At 42.6% G+C, this 18,807-nt stretch overlaps 2 long non-coding RNA genes across 3 annotated transcripts in view; one reads left to right on the top strand and one right to left on the bottom strand.

Annotated features, from left to right (window-relative positions):
* LOC128932047 (uncharacterized) overlaps positions 1–18,807 on the bottom strand; it is a 130,849-nt gene that overhangs the window by 33,337 nt on the left and 78,705 nt on the right. For both annotated transcript variants that reach the window (XR_008481316.2, XR_008481317.2), the window contains exon 4: positions 13,938–14,034. This is a non-coding gene — a long non-coding RNA (uncharacterized LOC128932047). The remainder of the gene's footprint in view (positions 1–13,937; positions 14,035–18,807) is intronic.
* Positions 1,111–12,349, top strand: LOC118153606 (uncharacterized). The gene is made up of 4 exons (XR_004742877.3): positions 1,111–3,525; positions 4,916–5,816; positions 6,827–6,979; positions 8,318–12,349. It is a non-coding gene; the product is annotated as an uncharacterized LOC118153606 (long non-coding RNA).

Here is an 18,807-nt window from a genome sequence, read left to right as displayed (position 1 = left end):
TCTGTCCCGGAGGCTGAAGTCCAAGATTAGGAGCCAGCAGGGCTGCTGTCTGGTGAGGCTGCACTTCCCGGCTTGGAGACAGCCACCTTTTTGCTGTGTCTGTACATGACCTTTCCTCTGTTTACACAAGAAAGAGAGGGAAAGGGCATGGGGGGAAGATCTATCTCAGCTGTCTCTTTTCTTTACTTTTTTTTTTTTGAGATGGGGTCTCACTCTGTCGCCCAGACTAGAGTGCAGTGGCATGATCTCAGCTCACTGCAACCTCTTCCTCCCTCATTCAAGCGATTCTCCTGCCTCAGCCTCCCAAGTAGCTGGGACCACAGGCACACACCACCACGCCCAGCCAATTTTTGTATTTTTAGTAGAGACAGGATTTCACCATGTTGGCCAGGATGGTCTCAATCTCTTGATCTCGATCTCTTGACCTCGTGATCCGCCAGCCTCGGCCTCCCAAAGTGCTAGGATTACAGGCGTGAGGCACCATATGAGCCATCATGCCGGTCCTCTTCTCTTCTTACAAGGACATCAGTCCTATCTGATTAGTCCCTCCCATTCCCCTTATGACCTCATTTAACCCTATGCATTAGTCTGTTCTCACTCTGCTAATAAAGACTGGGTAATTTATAAAGGGAAGAGGTTTAATTGACTCAGTTCCAAAAGGCTGGGGAGGCCTCACAATCATGGCAGAAAGCAAATGAGGAGCAAAGTCACATCTCACAGGGTGGCAGGCAAGAAAGCTTGTGCAGGGAAATCCCGTTGATAAACCCATCAGATCTCATGAGACTTATTCACTACCACGAGAACAGGATGGGGGAAACCACCCTCATGATTTCATCATCGCCACCTGGCCCACCCTTGACATGTGCAGATTGTTACAACTCAAGGTGAGCTTTTGCTGGGGACACAGCCAAACCATATCACCCTAATTACCTCCTTAAAGGCCCTACCTCCAAATACCGTCAAATTGAGGGTTAGGGCCTCAACACATGAATTTGGGGCAGGGTGGGGGGGGGGGAGGGGAACACAATTTTGTCTATAATTACATGGCTTTTTGTGTTTAACATGTATTAACTTTTTTCATATTCATGACAATGTCATAGGGTAGGCATTTTTTAAATGACGAAATGTGGCACAGAAAGCCTTAGTATATTGCTGAAAATCACAGCTAGTCAGGGTGTTGGGAGGATTTGAACCTAGGCACTCTGGCTTCAGAGCCTGTGCTCTTATCCACCCCACCATTCCAAGCCTGGAAGCCCTGAGCTCAGACGACAGAACCGGGGCAGCACTCACAGACCCCACGGTAAACTGGCCACGGAATCATAACCACAGCCCTGTTCCTCTCAGTCAACCTTCACAGCAGTTTGAGGAGTTGAGTGGTCACTGTGCCCATGTTATAAATGAAGAAACTGAGGCTCTGAGAGTCAAGAAAGATGGCACAGGACTCAGACAAGGCTACACGTCACCCTGACTCTCTAACATCTGGCACGTGGCAGATGCTCAGTTAAAATTAAGTGAAGGAGTGAAGGAATGAATGGATGAATGTAGGACACTGCCTGCCCACTCAGTCTGATGTGTGAGTGGCAGAGGCTATGTGTGGATGGGCCAGGAGCTGTGAAAACCTCCTTGCTTTAAGACAAGAGACCATGCTGAACGTGGTGGCTCATGCCTGTAATCCCAGCACTTTGGGAGGCCAAGGCTGGAAGATCACCTGAGGTCAGGAATTTGAGACCAGCCTGACTTACATGGCAAAACCCTGTCTCTACTAAAAATACAAAATTAGCCAGGCATGGCAGTGCATGCCTGTAATCCCAGCTACTTGGGAGGCTAAGGCAGGAGAATTGCTTGAACCCAGGAGGCAGAGGTTGCAGTGAGCTGAGATCACACCATTGCACTCCAGCCTGGGCAACCAGAGCGAAACTCTGTCTCAAAAAATTAAATAAAATAAAAATTAAAAATAAGATAAGCAACCAAGTCAGGATTTGAGGCTCTGAGACACTGAGGGGAGGCTCAGGGCAGAGGTGACTATGTGGGGTGGGGGACACAGGTTCTCTAACAGTTGAGGGTGAATCAGAGCAGGAGATGCTTCTCCAGTTTTGACTCAGTCACCTCCAAAACAGAGCAGAACCCTGGCTCACACAGGATGAGCTTTGGAGTCACAGGGATCAGGGTTTCCTGCCTCTGTGTGTGACTTCGACCGAAGCAATCACCGTCTCTAAATTTCAACTTCCTCCTCTGTCAAATGGAGGTGACAGCTACCAGCCCTAGGGCTGCTGTGAGAACAAAGTCAAGGGGCAGATGTGCGGTCACCTGGCAGGTGGCATGTGTCCTTCCCATTGATGGCTGCTGTTGTCCAGTGGCCAGGCCAGTGTGGTGAGGCCCAAGTGGGTTCAGAATGGGAGCCAGGCAGTGCCGGAACTGTGCCCTTGGCAGGCAGGATAAGCCACAGACAAGTTCAGAGCAAGTCTCTCCCCAAATCAGGGTCTCAGTTTCTCCGTGTGTAACACAAGGCCCCAAATCTCTCCCAGAGCTGACCTTCTAGAAACTCGGTATTCACCAACACATCCGGCAAAGGGAAAGTCGTGAGCCTGCCTGACCATAGGACCACCAAGAGGAGTCACAGAGAGGGGACCTGCTCTGCCCAGTGTCCTCCCACCATAGGTCAAGGTCAAGAGCACACAGAGCCATGATCATCTGATTCCCAGATCCGGCCCGAAGTGAAGGAAAGTGTGCTGGATGTAGAATCAGCACACAGAGGGCCAGTCCTGGATCTGCCACCTACGTCCATGGACATTGGACAAGTCACTTCTTCCATTTCCCCATTTCTTTATGCATAGCATGGGAATAGCCCTTATCTCTTTTAGAAGAAAATGTAGGAGACGCTGTTGGAGTAGTGAAGGATTTCTTAAACAATTCACAGAAAGCATAAACCACAGAGAAAAATCTGACTGCATTAAAACTTAACATTGCTGTAACCAAAAAGCACCAAATCCAAAATTAGCAGAGAGGCCACAGGCTTGGAGAAAATATTTACAATACATATAACTGACAAGGGATCAATATCTATAATACATAAAGAATTTTTACAATCCAATTTCAAAAGCAAATAGAAAAAGAGGCAAAAATATCCACAAGCATTCACAGAAGAAACTCTAAAGCCCAATCAATTTATAAACACATGCTCAGCTTCGCTGTCGACCAGGGAAATGCAAATTTAAGCAATTGAAAGACTATTTCATAAACATCAGGTTGGGGAAAAAAAATCTAACGAAATGTTGCAGAGGAGGTGGGAAAGACAGGAGCTTTTAGGAAAGGAGTGCTGATACTCTGACCTGGGAGAGCAATTTGTCAATATCTAGTGAAGCTGGACGTGTCCATGCCCTGGGGCCTCATGATCCAACAAGTCCAGTTTCAGATAAATATCCCAAAAGAGTAATTCCTATACATGGGCTCATAATTTGCACTGCAGCCCTGATATTATTGGGAAGATAAAGAGAACAAGCTAAATGCCTATCAGTAGAAGATTGGGTAAGTCAATTTTAAATCCTTCTTACATTAGAATACGAATTGAAGACCAATGAACTAGATTGACTTGTAAAAAGGTGAATAAATCCTAAAAGCACATGTCAAGTTACAGTAAGTTGCAAAAGGACACATACACTATTATTCTACATAAATGTCAAAAGCCCACCTAACAGAGCTGTATGTTCTTTGTGACCATACATAGTCCAGTAAGTTCTTAACCATGAGGAAGACATGTGCCTTTAAAACATGGGTAGCGACAGCGGTTACCTTTGAGTATTGGAATAAGGAAGGCTCTGACTGTACTGATAATGTTTCATTTCTTTAGAAGAATTTTTATTTAATTTTCTTTCTTTCTCCGAGTGGGGGTGAAGGGAGGAAGAGAGAGAGAAAGAAACTAGGACAAACGTAGCAACACAGTAACATCTGCTAAACCTTGGTGGTAGATTCGTAAGCATTATTTCATCATACTAATCTCTGCACTTTTCTGGGTGGTTGTAACATTTCTGAATTTTAGATAAAAATTGTTGGGGTGATAGAAATGTTCTGTGTTTTTATTGTGGTGAGAGTTCTATGAATGTGGACATCTGTGAAAGCGCATTGAATTGGACACCTGAAATAGGTGCATTTTATGGGTCTTTTTTTATATATGTTATTTTATTTTATTTTATTTCACACAGAGTCTTGCTCTGTTACCCAGGTTGGAGTGCAGTGGCATGATCTCGGCTCACTGCAGCCTCCACCTCCCGGGTTCAAGCAATTTTGCCTCAGCCTCCCCAGTAGCTGAGATTACAGGCATGCACCACCATGCCTCGCTAATTTTTACATTTTTAGTAGAGACACAGTTTTACCTTGTTAGCCAGGTTTTTTATTTTGTTTTGTTTTTTCTTTTTGTATTTTTAGTGGAGATGGGGTTTCACCATGTTGGCCAGGCTGGTCTGGAACTCCTGACTTCAGGTGATCCACCCCCCGCAGCCTTCCAAAGTGCTAGGACTACAGGCATGAGCCACCATGCCCAGCCTGGTGCATTTTATCATACATCAATTATACCCCAATAAAGTTGATTCTAAAAGAAGAAACAATTAAATGTTGGCTGGTCAGCACTCAGTGTCTCCAGTGGCACCAGTTCCAGACGGAAGCAGAGGTAGGAGAGACTTAACAGGCGATGTTTCAGTGTTTAGGGTCTGTCCCCCAAATTGGGGCCTTCAGGCCACCCAAGACTTCATGGCAAATGCGACACCTTTGCTTTGGGGTCAGAGCGGGCAGAGCTTTCCTCATAGGGTTTGCCGAGTCTAATTTTAGAGCTTTGGAGGGTGGAGGAAGAGCTGGCTCTGCTTCTGCAATGAGCTCGTCATGTTTTTTGGCACCTCGATATTCTCTCCATTTAATTTTTCAGAAGCACCAACAAATCAGGAAAGAAGTGTGCCCAAAGAAATTGCTATTTGGATGAACGTGACATTTGTCGGCCAGCGACGGAAGCTGGAGGAGCAGTTGTGTTTGCAACGCATAACCTCATCTCACAGCCCAGACTCCCAAACACTGCACACACTTGTGGGCGGAGCAGTCGCCTGGGTGGAAAAACACAGCCGAACAGACAGGCTCTGAGCGAGGCAGGGAAGGAAAGAGGAAGGGAGGGAGGACAGGCGCACCAGCTAACATACACCAAACGCTTAGGCCAGGCCCACTGCCATTTCATCCTCAAAACACATACATTACCCCCCACTCTAGAGATGAGGAAACAAGCTCAGAAAGGGAAGGGGTTCTTTTGCCAAGAGCACGAAACTAAGAAGTAGCCAGATTGAATCCCGCCCGGTCTGGTTGGCGTGAAATTCCTTGTCTATAGCAAGGAGAAAGAGCTCAGTAAATGATGCTTCCTTTTTATCTTTCTGTCCCTCCTTTTTCTTCCTTCCTGAGGAAACTGAGGCCCAGAGAGATTACAGGATGTGCCAGGACCACCTAGGGTGGTAACTAATTGGATGGCGAAGCTGAGGAAGATGGGAGAATCCAAAATGAGTCTCAGGCTTCCACCACGCACAGAGAGGAGAAGCCTTCGTGGGAAAGAGGCGGTCAGATGTGAAGGGAGGTGTTGGGTCGGAGGTATCTTTGGAGCAACCTATAAAGATGTCCTGAGACAACCAGGTTGCGGGCTCTCTAAACTTGTGGAAAGAGAGGCAGGCTGGAAAGATGGGGAGCCTCTAAACATGAGCCTCGCTGTGATGAGACTTCCTTCTCAGAGCCTAGGAGAACCTCTCAATGCAAAAATGAATAAGGACTTCAGACTGCCTGACCGCCAAGAGGTAAAGGGGGAATCTCAGAAAACAGTATACAAACTAAAGAAGCATACTTGACAGGTGCAGTGGCTCGCACCTACGATCCCAATGCTTTGGGAGGCTTAGGCGGAGGACCACTTGGGGCCAGAAGTTCTAGACTAGTCTGGGCAACATAGCAAGACTTTGTGTCTCCAAAAAATTGAAAAATTAGCCAGATGTGGTGGCATGTACCTGTAGTCCTAGGTACTTGGGGTGGGGGGCGGCTAAGCAGGAGCATCACTCAAACCCAGGAGTTGAAGGCTGCAGTGAGGTAGGATTGTCCCAATGTACTTCAGCAACAGAGCAAGGTGAAGGAAGGAAGGAAGGGAGGGAGGGAAGGAAAGAAAGGAAAGGAAGGGAGGGAAGGGAGGAAGGAAGGGAGGGAAGGAAAGGAGGAAGGGAGAAAGGGAGGGAGGGAAGGGAGGGAAGGAAGAGAGGGATGAAAGGAAGGGAGGAAAGGGAGGGAAGGAAGAAGGGAAGGGAAGGAAGGGAGGAAGGGAGGGAGGAAGGAAGGAAGAGAGGGAGGAAGGAAGGGAGGAGGAAGGAAAGAAGGAAGGAAGGTAGGGAGGAGGAATGAAGGAAGGTGGGGAGGGAGGAAGGAAGGAAGAGAGGGAGGAAGGGAGGGAGGAAGGAAGGGAGGAGGAAGGAAAGAAGGAAGGAAGGTAGGGAGGAGGAATGAAGGAAGGTGGGGAGGGAGGAAGGAAGGAAAGAAGGAAGAAAGGAAGGAAGGAAGGAAGGAAGGAAGGAAGGAAGGAAGGAAGAAGGAAGGCAGGAAGGAAGGAAGGAAGGAGAAAACCACTGAACTTACCTAACAAGGCTATTTCACCGATGGGCGAACTGAGACCCAAAGAAAGGAAAGAACTTTCCCAAGACCACCCAGCAATATAGCCAAGCCCATACTGAAGCTATGGTCTGGAGTCAGTTCCCGGACTTGGATTTCATGAAATCTGAAACCTTAAAGGTAAGAAGAGTATATGACCTTATATTTTCATTCCCAGCAGAGAGAGATGAAGCCCAGAGATGTTAAGTAACTTGTTCTGGTCACACAGTCAAGACAAGGACCGCAGTGTTCTTTCCACTGCATATCCTGAAGAAAGTGGTCCATCCGAGTGGAGCAGAAAAAAGAGGCAGCTGAAAATCCCAACCCAATGGTGAGCCACTACTTCTGTTATATTTATCCTATTTCCAATAGACAGAGAAGAATATCACATTTATATATAGTGGAACTTATAACAACACCTGCTTTAAATGTTGGTGAGTTTTTGGCTTAAGAATGAGAGAGAAAAAAAATAACAAAATTTTAAACCCTGCATAGTTGTTCCAATTAAGTTCAATTAAACATACCCTCAGGTAGAGTAGACATGGTAGAGTAGACATGGTGGAGTAGACACGGTGGAGTAAACACGGTGGAGTAGACACGGTGGAGTAGACACGGTGGAGTAGACACGGTGGAGTAGACACGGTGGAGTAGACACGGTGGAGTAGACATGGTAAAGTAGATATGGTGAGCGACGCCTTATAGAATCCAATCTCTCTGACGAACACACTCGCCAGCGTAGAGCAAGGAGGTTATTATTTCGTTTGTTGAAAAGGAATGCAGTGTAGTGGAAAAGATACAAAATTTAGAGCTGAACAGATCTAATCCACATCAACTCACTGCCTTGGATGAGTGAAAGCTACTAGAAAATGGGCATAATAATTCCTATCGCAATAGGCTGCTGGAGGATTAAATGAGGTAATGCAAGGAAAGGGTGATAGGAAAATGTGCTGCAAAGAGTAATTACAGCTGCTTTTGAAATATGGAATTGAACAACTAAATTATTTGGTGAGGTTTCCTCTAAAATTATCTGAAACATCTGAGGAAAGATGGGAAGGTAAATGCAGGCTCACTCAATGTCCCTCTCCACAAACTGCATAGAATGACAGCCACAAATAGACATACACTTTTTTTTTTTTTTTTTTTTGAGACAGAGTCTCCCTCCATCACCAGGCTGGAGGGAAGGATGTGATCTTGGACTCACTGCAACCTCCAACTCCCTGGTTCAAGTGATTTTCCTGCCTCAGTCTCCCGAGTAGCTGAGATTACAGTCACACACCACCATGCCCAGCTAATTTTGGATTTTTAGTAGAGATGGGGTTTTACCATGTTGCCCAAGATGGTCTCGATCTCCTGACCTTGTGATCCACCCACCTCTGCCTCCCAAAGTGCTGGGATTATAGGCTTGAGCCACCATGCCCGGCCAGACATACACTTCTAAATGACCAAGAATAGCAGTTCTGACACCAGTCATGGGGCCTGCTATGTCTTGAAGGTATGTGTTGCTTCAGAATTTATACATTGGAACTTAATCCCCAAGTATTAAAAGATGGGGCCTTCGAGAGGTGATTAAGTCATGAGAGCTCCGCCATCATGAATGAAATGAGCACTCTTAGAAAAGGGCTCAAGGGAACTCACCAGGCCCTTTTCTCGTTCTTCCATCTCTTCACAGCTTTCATCTCTTTTGCCCTTTTCATCCTCTCGCCTTGTGAGAATGCAGCAAGTAGGTTCTCACAATACATAAAATGCCTGTGCCTTGATCTTGGACTTCCCAGCCTCCAGAACTATAAGAAATCTATTCCTGTTCTTTAAAAATTATCAAGTCTCAGATATTTTGTTATAGCAGCACAGACAGACAAGACAGGGTTCAACCACATGGGCTGAATTTTGAAAAGATCTTCCTAAAAGGAAAGTTCAGACCAAATTGGAAGGAGACTCAGAGCAGACATGCTGCTCATCTCTGCAATGGTGAAATGTCGAATGAAATTCAGAGGAACCTCATGACATCACCTCGTCTGGTGAGATGGAGACAGGGAGAATGCACAGCCCAAGAGAGAAGCCGGGGAATGTTGATCTGGAAAAGGATTTTTCAGCTTGGCACTATTGACACTTTGAATGAAATCACTCTCTGTTGCTGGCGACTGTCCTGTGTGGTATGACCTCAGCATCCCTGGCTTCAACTCACTTCATGCCAGCAGCAAGCCCTGCCAAGTTGTGCCAACCAAAGATGTCTCCATTCTTTGCCAAGGGTCCCCTGGTCATAGGGGAACAAATTGTCCCCAGATGAGAATCACCAGTCTAGAAGACCCTTTTTTATTCCAGAAAGTAGGGAGTTGGCCAAACCCAGACAAACCCATGCTACTTGCCTCTAACCGAGAGGGAAGCAGAACTCTTTCAAGGAGGTAAACACCAAGATAACACTGACTGCAAACAAAGCCCACAGAATGGAGAGAGAAAACATCTCCCATGAGAGAGGTAGCCCAGGGGGAGATGTGGAGTGTAAAGAATGACCCACCATTTTTACGGCTGCGTAGTATTCCATGGTGTCTCAGCAAACTGACATGAGAACAGAAAGCCAAACACCACATGTTCTCACTCATAGGTGGGTGTTGAACAATGAGAACACGTGGAGTCAGGGAGAGGAGGATCACACACTGGGGGCAGTTGAAGGGGGGTAGGGGAGAGACAGCAAGGGATGGGGAGGGAGGGGAGGGAGGGGAGGATGGAGAGGGATAACATGGGGAGAAATGCCAAAATTATAAAAAATAATAATAAATAAATAATTTTTAAAATAATAATAAAAAAAGAACGACCCACGTGGCCTCCTTCCCTCACTGCGAATATACAAACGAGCCAGAGTCCACAGACTGCAATCTCATGAGAAGGCAGAAGAGCTTGGCTGCACTCATGGCCTGGAATTGATTGTTCTTACAGTGAAGACATGTCCTCAAAAGCTGGTCTCTCTCTCTCTCTCTGAAACTGGGGATGACCTGAAATCAAGGGTGTCCCTCCTTCCTACCACCCCCGATTGGATGTTTCCCCAACCAGGAAGGGCAACTTCCCTGCAGGGCGGTAAGCCATGTACTGAAGAGAGGAAGTCATAGAAGTTTCACATATCACCATTGTCCCAGCCCCAGTGGAGCCTTCTAGGCAACAGAAGAGCAGACTTGAAGCTCAAGATCAGAGAGGTACAGCGAAGAGCCAGGGAAACGGGAGGAAGCCAGGGAGACTCAAGTGTCCCATATTTGGGCAAACAATACACCAGATAAAACCACCCTGCCTCAAAGATAAGCTGGAATAACAGCAGCAACCACAAAAATAACATCAAAGCTACCGACATTTTCAAAAAACAACAGGAAAGGAAGAAATAGATCATGCTAAATGTTAAGATTTCATGTTGGAAGAAGACGTTTTAGAAACGTTAAAAAAAAATGAGACCACAGATGTATCATAGTCTCAGAGAAGCAAAAGATGAGATGATAATTTAACAGGATGCGATCGGGAGAATTGCAGAGCCAAAGTAAAAAGTTGTGAACCAGAATAATTGTATTATGCTCCTATTAAGTAGATCAGAAACGGCCAGGACAGATCCGACAACAGCAGGAACATAAAGAGGGAGAATTCAAGATAAGATAATAGAAAAATCACCCAAAATGCTAAGGAAAAGGTTGGAGAGTTAGAAACAATTGAGAGAAGGTGACTGTTATGTTTGATACACAACAGAGGTAAATATACCGATAAGTAGCATCCTTAAAGGAGAGAACAGAAAAAAGTGTGGCATGGAAAGAATCCATCAGATACTAAAGAAAAAATACTGAATGTGAAGACTGAAAAATTATATGGCTTTCAAAAAAAAACATTAGTAGAGAAAGAGGAAAATCTAGACATATTGTGATAAAGACTTTCAACTTAAGCATTTAAAAAGGATAATTATGTAAGTGCCTAGCCAGTATTACCAAGTTATCGATTAAAGGGAGGATATCAGGCTGCCCTCACTGATTTCTCCATATTAGTATTTCATATCAGAAGACCAGCATAACATCTGCAAAGGTTTGAGGGAATAAAAATACGACTTAAGAAGTTTATGCCCAATAAACTGATGTGAGGCTTTTGTGTTTTTGTCATTGTTTCTCAGATTTTTTCCCCTTCTACAAAATTCATTGTATCTATATAAGGTATACAATATAATGCTTTGATGTAGATATACCCAATGGAATAAATATTACGGTCAAGTAAATTAACCTATTCATCATCTCACATAATTTTCTGTGTGTGCAGTAAAGTACCTAAATTCAGGGACTGCAGGATTCAGCAACATTTCCTTTAAAAAATGCTTTTTAATAATAAAGCCCAGACAACAAAGAGATAATGAAAGAAGTCAAGAACAGGGAAGCTATTGAAGGAAAGGGAAAGAAGAGGTTAAGACGTGAATCTTGGGCCCAGCACAACGGCTCATACCTGTAATCTCAGTATTTTGGGAGGCTGAAGCAGGAGGATCACTTGAGCCCAGGAGTTCGAGATCAGCCTAGACAACATAGAGAAACCCAGTTTCCACAAAAATTTAAAAATTAGCTGGGTGTGATGGTGCATGTCTGTAGCACCAGCTACTCAGGAGGCTGAGGTAGGAGAATCACGTCAGCCACAGAAGTGGAGGCTGCAGTGAGCTGTGACTGCAGACCGTACTCCAGTCCGGGTGACAGAGTAAGACCCTGTCTCAGAAAAAAAACAAAAAAAAGTGAATCTTGGATCCTTTTAAATATAAAATCAACCCTCAATAACTGTGAAACTTAAGTCAAAACTAGAACTCCTCAAAGAAAATCTATATTATGTAAAAATAGTTAATTAAAATAGAATACTTATAATAGCCTATAATAAAAATCTAAGATCATAACAAAGTTTAAATAAGGAGGAAGCATGAATCCACAGATCTTGTAATCTTTTATGGTGGAGAGTCACTATACACTGTTATACATTGTTTTATATCTTGAGCTGAGAAATCAAAAAAAGACAGATAAATATATCGTTTTAGAAAGTAAAAACGTGATGAACTATATCAGTAAATGATTGGTTAAGATGGGACAGGAGGGAGTGAGAGAAAAGGAAAGGACTGGGAAGGGATGGAAAAAAAAGATTTCTGAGAACCTGCCAGGCAAATAGGAACTAAAATAATTATGATTCATGACATTAATAGCAACAAAGTTGAAATGAAACCAAAAATTATTAGATGAGACAAAGCATCACCCATGATGATAAAGGATAGAAAACACAATGAGAATGATTGTCATTACATGCAAAGCAGGCCAGGAAAAAATAAATTTTAAAAAAATGATTGTCATGACATCATTCCGGATAATATAACATCAAAAGACAAGAAGCAAAAACTCTTAGTTACAATGTGAAATCAAGAGAAACACAAAGGTAGAAAACTCTAACTCCCTTCTCTCAGAAATAGTTAAAGCCATAAATACTTTAAATAATATAATTAATGACAATGATCAAATATGTATGTATATAATATAATAAAATCTGTCCACAGAAAACAGAGAATATTCCTTTTCTTCACATGCCAGTGGAATATTTGACATGTGCTAGGCTACAAAGGAATGTAAAAAATCTAAAGGTAAATAAAATACAATTCCTAAGCTCTAACCTTGATGCAATAGGAGCATAAATTAATAGTAAAGGCAAACAAAAAAATTAAAAATCAGACATTTCTCCCCAAACAACTCCTGGCTGAAAGAAGAAGTAAACAGCTAAAGCTGTATTTGGAAGAAAATTAATAGACTTAAACAGTTACATTCCTACAAACACTCACAGATCTTGCTCAGGTTTCAACAGTCTGTGGCCAGAAAGTAATTTTAAGATGCAAATTACTGCCAGGCCAGTGGCTCACGCCTGTAATCCCAGCACTTTGGGAGGCCTAGGTGGGTGGATCACAAGGTCAAGAGATCGAGACCATCCTGGCCAACGTGGTGAAACCCCATCTCTACTAAAAATACAAAAAGTAGCTGGATGTGGTGGGTGATACATGCCTGTAGTCCCAGCTACTCTGGAGGCTGAGGCAGGAGAATCACTTGAACCTGGGAGGCAGAGGTTGCAGTGAGCTGAGATTGCGCCAGTGCACTCCAGCCTGGTGACAGAGCAAGGCTCTGATTAAAAAAAAAAAAAAAAAGATGTAAATTACTATGCCACTTAGCCATCCCAACATAGTCTATCCTTTTGCAAGTTTCCCCATAAAAACAATTCTCCAAATCCCCGAGGAATGTCTGATTCTGTTCCATAAGTTCCTTCTGATCATCACCATCCTCTCTCCCCTTCTCCGTTTCCCTCTCCCCTCCTTCCTCCCTGCCTCTGCCTTCCCTTCCTCCCTCTTCCCTCTCTCACACTTCTTCTCTCCCTCCCTTCACCTCTCTTTCCCTTTTCTTATTCTCTTCCCTCCCATCCTCTCTTCTTCCCTCCTTTCCTCCCTCCCTTTCTCTCTCTTTCTTTCTCTCTTTCCTTTTCTCTCCCTCCCTCCATCTTTCTTCCCTCCCCTTCCTCTTAGTCCTCTTCCCCCGCCCCTTCCCTGCCGGTGGTTAGCAACCACCAGAGAGCTTTATGCAATGATGGAATTGTTCTATGCCTTGACTGTGTGCTGATTACACGAATATATATATCTGTCAAAACTCATAGAACTGCACACTCTCCAAATAAAGTCAATTTTACTATATGATAAAATACAATTTCAAAAATATAATTAAGGAATAAAAAGAGTGTTCCAGAGAATTTAGAAAAAAGACTTTTTTGAATTTTAAATAAAGCAGACATAAAAGTAGCACTAAAAGCTGAAAAACAACAAGAAAAAAGTAAATTGATCCGAAACATTAAATCAAATATTAATGAATCACTTACATAATACGTCCCAGCCAGGGTTTGCACCAAGACTAGAAGGATAGTACAACGTTAGGAACTCTATATGATTTACCGTATCAACGGGTTAAAATAGAAAAATGACAAGGTCATCTCCCTACATGCCCCCCAAAAGATATTTGGCAAAATGAAATATCAATTTAAAATGAAAAAGTTAAAAATAATTTTATAACGTTATTAAATATCTAGATGACTAAATACCCAGATGGTTAGCTATCTATAGATAACTATGGATGGAGACATACTTACGTCTCCAATAACTAACATCTTACTCAAAACTTCAGCCAAGGGAGCATTTCTTCTGATAAAGCAGAAACAGAATCAGGGCATCCACAAGTAAATAAGAAATTAACATAAGAGGGGGCAGGCGTGGTGGCTCATACCTGTAGTCCCAGCAGTTTGGGAGGCCGATGAGGCAAGATGATCACTTGAATCCAGGAGTTCAAGACCAGCCTGGGGCCAACATAGCGAGACTCATCTCTGCAGAAAAAAATAAATAAAAATAAAATAAGATATGACTTTTGGAAAAAAGGCAGCAAAACATTTATATATTATATAATTAACTTCCTAGAAAACCTGAGAGAGTCAACTGATAAACCATTAGAAACAACATAATTCAATATAATATGATAATACGGGAATAACAATATAGTAAGTTAGAAAAATGTATACAATAGAACAGCTCAGGAAATGGCTCCTTACAACAATTTTAAATAATAGCTCACATTTGTTAAGGACTTACTATGTAGCGGGACATTTCCATGAAATAGATGCTATTTTTACCCTTACGGTATAAATGAAGAAACAGGCTCAGAGAGGTGATGTCACCAGCCTGCATTCAAACAGCTTCGAATATCAGCACCAGGATGAGAACCCAGGTGGTCCTATTCCAAAGCCCATGTGTTTACCCAGCAGGGACCACTTCCTCCCACTGTACTCTGACGTATATAAGTAATAGCTAGTTAGAAAATATAATGGAATAAAAGATTCATTTCCCAATATCCAAAAAAAAAAGAAAATTCTTAGGAATGAACATAATAAGAAACGTGCAGAGCCTGTAACGCAGAGAAATGTAAAGTACAGCTTAGAAACATAATAGATAAGAAAAGACTGCATGAATAGTGATAGGTACCTTTTATGTAGATCTAACACCATAAAAATAGATATTCTCCTCAAAATACTCTAAACTTTAATGTAATCCAAATTAAAATATCAAAAAAAGTTTGGGATTTTAATAAAAAATAATACTAAATCCTGCCCCCAAAAATAAATGTATAATGCTGTAAAGATCTTTTAAAAAGAGCATTAAAGGGGGCTTCTCCTTACCAGATATTTAAAACTTACTGTAGTATTATAAAACTACAGTCATCAATAACAGATTGTATTGCCTAAAGACACAGACAAATGAGTGAGACAGAATGGATAATCAAAATTAGACCCAAGTGTATACCGAAGTTTAATTTGTAATAAAGGCAGCAGTTTGAAATAGTCAAAAGTTTATGGATTATACAAAAAGATATAGAGGCAAGGCGCAGTGGCTCATACCTATAATCCCAGCATGTTGCCAAGGTGGGTAGATTGCTTGATGTCAGGGGATTGAGACCATCCTGGCCAACATGGTGAAACCCCATCTCTACTAAAAATACAAAAATTAGCTGGGCATGGTGGCGGGCACCTATAATTCCAGCTACTCAGGAGGCTGAGACAGGAGAATCACTTGAACCCAGGAGGCAGAGGTTGCAGTGAGCCGAGATTGCACCACTGCCTTCCAGCTTGGATGACAGAGGGAGACTTCGTCCAGAAAAAAAAGAAAAGATGTTGGGATAAACAGCTATGCATTTGGAAGGAAAAAATATTCCAAATTTCCTTTAAATACCAAAATGTATTCCAGAGAGATGAGTGATGTATATATTTTTCAAATGTTTAAAATGGTAGGAAAAAGATATCTATATAAAACTTGGGGAATATAAAACCCTAAAAAAGAAGTCTTATTGTATTACATAAAAATGTTAAATTGTAACATATACCATAAGCAAAATCAAAAGATAATTGGTTACAAATAGCCAAGATCCAACATCTCTATAATACAAAAAACTCATATCAAGAAGAGAATAGCCGAATTTAGTAGAAGAATGGGCAAAATAAATGAACAAGAAGAAAAGATACTCAACCTTGTTAATGATTAGAGTTCAGTCTTTTTGAGACAGGTCTTATTCCGTCGCCCAGGCTGAAAACAAGATTTTGATCATCAACTAGGTAATGATAGAAATGAATTATAAAATAGGACTCCATGAGCTCCTTCTGTTATACATATACCCGTACATACATGAAGAAAAAGGAAAAGATTTTTCTTACAATAGAATACCAGCTCATAGGTGTCGAAGAAATGAGAATAGAAAAATTACCATTTGGCCAATATCACAAAGGTGAGTGATCCAGAAGTCATCCATGAAGGGGGTTTAACAAGGAACAGAAAATATTGGCATCATCTCAGAAAACTTCCACACAACATACTGATCAATTACAAAAGGAAAATGGTGAGTTTGTGGTGGCAAAACCTTAGGCCGGGCTCTGTAGCTCACGCCTGTAATCCCAGCACTTTGGGAGGCCAAGGCAGGTAGAACACTTGAGGCCAGGAGTTTGAGACCACCCTGGCCAACGTGGTGAAACACCATCTCTCCTAAATATATAAAAAAAATAGCTGGGCATGGTGGTGGGCACCTGTAATCCCAGCTACCTGGAGGGCTGAAGCAGGAGAATCTCTTGAACCCGGAAGGCGGAGATTGCAATAAGCTGAGATGGTGTGATTGCACTCCAGCCTGGGCAACAAGAGTGAAGCTCTGTCTCAAAAATTAATTAATTAATAAAAATTAAATAAATAATTAATTTTAAAAATGAAGTATATGGTGGGGAAAGCTGGCAGGCACCAAGATGACCTGGTACTTGAGGCTAACACCTCCACAGATGGCCACTGTCTTGTGCCTCCTGAAATAATGCACTGAAATCACACAGCATCATCCTGCAGCCTTCCTGCCCAGGAACATGAGCTGAGTGTGGACACAGTAAACTTCAGATGGATCTGAGTTGAGTGTCGTTCTAGAAAATGGAACCCTTTAAAACCGTTGAGAAGTCAAAAACGGGGCAAAATGAGGAGCTGTTCCAGCTTGAAGGAAACTGAAAACACACAAGAACTAAATGCAATACATGTTCTTGAAGAAGATTCTGGACCAGAGGGAAAAGACACATTGTTGGGATGCTGGAATAGGGTGCATGGATTGGATGGTGGTGTTTGCACTGACGCTGATTTCTTGATTTGGAGGGTTGCATCAGGGTTAGGTAGAGAATGAACTTGGTCTGCTGAAATACACACACAACTGTGTTTAGAGATGATGGAATATTATGTCTGCAGTTTGCTTTCCAAAGATTCAGAAAAAGAATAATGGAGTGGTGGGGGGGCGGGGAGAGAGCGAGAGTGAGCACACCCGCACAGGCCAGAACTGGATAAAATGTTAAGAATTTGATGATCTGGATGAGGGGTATATGGTAGTTCTGTGTATTGTTCTAACAATTTTTCCACAAGCTTGAAATTGCTCAAAATATATTATCTTTTGAAATATTCAAAAGAACAAAAATCCTATTAGAAATTTAGTAGAAAGAATTATAGAAGCACCTTTGGCATATTTCAAATAGGCCTGATTTTTGTTGAATAAAGTGTGTTCAAATCCATTAAATAAATAAACACTCCATGTTAGTGAGGGAACAGATAAAAAAGATTCTGTGGTGTTAGGTTTGTAATTTGGTACAATCTAAATAGGCCTTTCTTTGAGTCTAAGAAATGCATAAAGAAGCATGCAAAGATATATACGTTATGAGGAAGTTTGGGGTAGAACAGGTTTGAAAAATAAGGAACAACCCAAGTACCTGTGAGTGGCCACCGAAAAATTCCATCACGTCCCTACGACTTAGTCCTCTGGCACCCTGAACAATGCAGCATTGTGGAATGAACATACAAAGGTGTTCGCAATTCATTTTTTGAATAACAAATGTATGTATTTATTAATTTGGTCAGTAGCTCAGCAAATAATTGTTGAATCCTATTATGTACGAATTGTTGGATAAGGTGCATTCTATTTAAAAAGATTTATAAAGCCCTGTATTTTCTTTTCTGAAACTCTAATTTCTAATTGAGGAAACAAACATACAGACAAATAATATTTATGACATCTTCAGTGAAAAGTACAGGCTGGGGCTGGGCGTGGTGGCTCTCTCCTATAATCCCAGCATTTTGGGAGGCCGAGGTGGGTGGATCACCTGAGGCCAGGAGTTTGAGACCAACCTGGCCAACATGGTATAACCCCATCTCTACCAAAAGTACAAATATTAGACAGGTGTGGTGGCAGGTGCCTGCAGTCCCAGGGAGGCTGAGGCAGGAGAATCGCTTGAACCCGGGAGGTGGAGGTTGCAGTAAGCCGAGCTCTCAAGGCTGGGTGACAGAGCAAGACTCAGTCTCAAAAAAAAAAAAAGAAGAAGTACAAATTGTAGAACAATTTTCACAGAATGCCATTTGGAAAAAGAAATTCTATGAACAGTAACGCATGTGAGTATATGCGTGGAGACAAAAAACACAGTGGGTCGAATACATTGTTAGTGGTTTTCTCTGGGAATGAGTAAATATGGGGAAAATTTCACTTTCCATAGTGTTTTGGAATTTTTACAATGAGCATGTATTGCATGTATAACCTGGGGTGTTACAAGCAATAAAAATATCCTGACTAGGAAGAAACAAACTTCATGTTGCGTGAAGACAAAATAAGGAAAAGCTGGGTCTCTGCCTCTAATGCTGAGCTGCAGCTCTGCCCCAAGAGCGATGGGTCCAAATTATTATTAATTGCAGTTGTAGGCCTAAGCACTTTGCCATGTCTGCAATTTTAGAAAGTAAACAAACATCTTGTTCTCAAGATAATCCTGAACTGTTTATATTTGGTCTTCCTGAGAAAGGACGTTTTGTGACTCACAGGGCTGCAGGGAGGAAGGGCAGGCCCTTCCCTGATCTCAGGTTTGCCTGCTGGTGGGAGGCCTGCCCTGGGGATCAGCCCCTGTTGCCCACCCCTACCTCCCCCCCACCAGTTTTAGCCATGGAAGGGCCTCTGGTCATGAGAACTTCACTATGCCCTGGGGTCCAAGCCCCTCTCTGCTCACCCCTAACCCCATGAATGACAGGGGACCTTCTTGGAAGGAACTGGTAAACTTGGG

The sequence above is a fragment of the Callithrix jacchus genome, chromosome 5, assembly GCF_049354715.1.
Source record: "Callithrix jacchus isolate 240 chromosome 5, calJac240_pri, whole genome shotgun sequence".
Lineage (NCBI taxonomy): Eukaryota > Metazoa > Chordata > Mammalia > Primates > Cebidae > Callithrix > Callithrix jacchus.
The sequence above is the reverse complement of the archived record's forward strand: the minus strand, read 5'-3'. Positions and strand labels throughout refer to the sequence as shown.